The sequence below is a fragment of the Callospermophilus lateralis genome, unplaced genomic scaffold (genome assembly GCF_048772815.1).
Source record: "Callospermophilus lateralis isolate mCalLat2 unplaced genomic scaffold, mCalLat2.hap1 Scaffold_205, whole genome shotgun sequence".
NCBI classification, from domain to species: Eukaryota; Metazoa; Chordata; class Mammalia; order Rodentia; family Sciuridae; genus Callospermophilus; species Callospermophilus lateralis.
In genome coordinates, this window is record NW_027513036.1 from 381,317 (window position 1) to 384,521 (window position 3,205).

A 3,205-nucleotide genomic window follows, 5' to 3' on the forward strand; every position below is an offset into this window, starting at 1 on the left:
CAGGGCTGTTCCTTGCAAAGACAGTTATGGGTCCTGGAGGCGGGAAGAGTCGCCGGCCAGCCAGCTAAATAAAGACTCTTCCATTCCAACAAAACTGGGACTTGGTGTGTTTTCTGAGCAACCTGCCCCACAACGTAATGACTAAGTACTAACCATCTGTACTAACCTGAGCTACCAAGGCAATTCACAAGCCATCAGTAGGGGATCAGTAGATGACCAAAGACACTGGGAAGGAGTGATAGAAAGTGCCTGTGGACCTGGGGTCCCAGCAAGGCCACTTCAAGGCTGAGTGGGGTGCAGAAGGTCAGAGAGAAAAACCCAAGCCATCTTGGTCTAAAATGTGGCTGGTACAGGACACAAAGCTCTGGGCTCACTGCTAAATTGCAACAGCTTTCATGAGCCCTCTGGGCTCCACGTCACCTTAACCTGGATTCTCCTACCCTTAGTGTTAGCAGTACTTTTCCCAGAGACCTGGAATTAGAGCTTCAGTGGGACTACCCCCTTTGCTGTCCAGGTGATATTCTCATCCCACCATTTCCCCAACTTCCACTGATGCTGAACTAACCAGAACCTTCCATGGTCTTCTGAACTGTCCCTGGGCTTTCCTATCTCTCCCCTTCACTATGTGATGTACCTGAGTCAGGGCTTGGGACAAGTAAGTGTACAATGTACAATTGCAGAGTTCAGTAGAATTGCTCATGTAGTACGTTATGACATAAGCGGTTCAGAGTGAAGCCCAATCTTCCACCATCTTTATGATATTGGTGTTGGAGAACATTTAATTAATACCACTAGAAGTTATGCTTACCGATCTGGCCAGGCTGGCTATGAGATACAACAGGAAATCACAAGGCTTTTGGCAGGCAATTCGGATCAATATTCTGAGAAAGGATATTCCCATTTTTTTTTTTTATTTCCTGCTTTGGCTGCTGCCCCAGGTCTGGTCACCAGGGTGCCTTCCTGAGATCCTCAGACCAGTGATAGAGAAGGAAGATCAGACTGAGTGCAATTTTTCATCAACACACCACACTAGAAAACTTGGACTTCTTTAAGATGCCGTCATAATGCCTCTTCCTGGCATCTGAACGTGCACATTGTGCTATCAAAGGAAATGTCGGCACAGCTCAGATTAACACTCGGGATATATTTTAGAAATAATGATAATGAAAAAGAATATGCTTAGCTTTGCAGAACTACATGATAGAGGAAATCTTGCATCTTACATTGTTTGAGTCTTGCAGTTTTAAAGATGAAGAATTTAAGGTTTAGGCCAGAAAGGTAAAGCCACTTGCCTATACTGAGACAGTTCCAGAGGAGCACACAGCCATGTGATGGTGTGAGATGACTGAAGACCAAGAGGGCAAATGGATCAGTCTCAGACTCCAGGTGGAAATTACAGGTGATTCTTATCATCAGCCTTTGCATGTGTGGATTTCAACCCTCGAACTGGAATTTTATAATTCCCTTTGCTATCAATATTTAATTCTTTCTTATTTGATCATCTCCACTGCATAGAATGCACCACTCTCCACTTATTTTAGTTCTAAGGCCTCATTCAAAGCTCCTGTCTTTGTGCCAGAGGCATCTACTGTTGGTTACAAGTGGGTGGAAGCTTCCCGCTAGCATATCTCCACACAGCTGTCAAAGAAACAAGACTCAGGTTTATTTTCAGGTCCTAGAGATGATGATGATGCTGACTTCATCAAAGACCTTTTAAAATGGTGAGTTCTTTTTTATTTTACTTTATTTTATTTTTTGTACCAGGGATTAAACCCAGGGGCACCTAATCACTGAGACACATCCACTTTTTATCTTTTATTTTGACAGGGTCTTGCTAAATTGCCTAGGGCCCTGGCTAAGTTGCTGAGGCTGGCATTGAACTCATGTTCCTCCTGCCTCAGCCTCCCCAGCTGCCTGCACTCCTGGTGTGTGCACCACTATGCTCGGCTAAACTGTGAGCTTTTGAGAGCAGTGCCCTGCCCAGCACCGGGCACCTGGCTGCCCATAGGTCTTTGTGATGAAGAAGGACTACAGTGCAAAGTGTCAGAGAAAAATGACAGTCTGCATTTCAGCTCCTTTGGTAAATGAGGCAGAGATGCTAAAGATTTCAATAGAGCATTCCTGACCTGCTTTTCCTTTCTGTTTCTTGTAAATAGAAAATGCATACATGGCCAGCTCTTAACAACATAGAGGTCTTGCTCCCAGAGAGGCAGCCTTAGGATCCTGGAAGCTGCCAAAACCAGAGGTCAAAGTCAGCTTTGCCCCTGAAATTCCTTAATCCACATCCCCCACCCTAGGTTGGTTAATCTGTGTCTCACATGACACTGTTCTACACTAGAGGAGTAATTCAGGTAAGAATTTTTAGATGATTTTGTCCTTTGGGTCAGTGTTATGGTTTAGACGTAGTGTCCCCCAAAAGCTCACATGACAATGCAAGAAGGTTCAGAGGAGAAATGACTGGGTTGCGAGAGTCTTAACCCAATCAGTGGTTTAATCCCCCATTGGGGTTCTCTGAGTGATAACTGAAGTGGTGGGTGAGGCTCGAGGAGGTGGGAATTAGGTCATGACTTTGGGGTGTATATTTGTCTCTGGAGAGTAGAATCTCTCTCTCTCTCTCTCTCTCTCTCTGCTTCTTGATCACTATGATGTGAACTGCTTCCCTCTGCCACCCTCTCTGCCATGATGTTCTGACTCATCTTGAGCCCCAAGGCATGGACCCAGCCTTCTCTGGACTAAGACCTCTGAAACTGTGAGCCTGCAAATGAAATTTTCCTCTTTTACAGTGGTTCTGGTCAGATCCTTTAGTCACAGCAGCGAAATAGCTGAATAAAACAGTCAGGCGACATAACAAGTGTTATCTTTCCCTCTTCCTAATGGAGGTGACTGGGCATGCCGGGTTTTCCTGACCCCCAAGGTTCAAATGGGAAGAAGAGAGAGGTGGTCTGAATTTGTGTATTTGGGGGAGAGCACACATGTGTCCCATTCACAGGACATCACTCTCAAGTTGGAGGACTTCAGGGGATGTGCTGTCTTGGAGATAAACACCGTTGGCCTTGAGAGCAGGGACTAAAGAGGTCAGAGAAATGACCTACCTTAAGGGCAGCTGGTGAGTGCAGAGCCTTGCGCTTGGGGGCTAGAAGCTATCACTCACTGGTGGCATCATTTATGAAGTAGCATATGACCCTGGGCATCAGCCGATGGATTA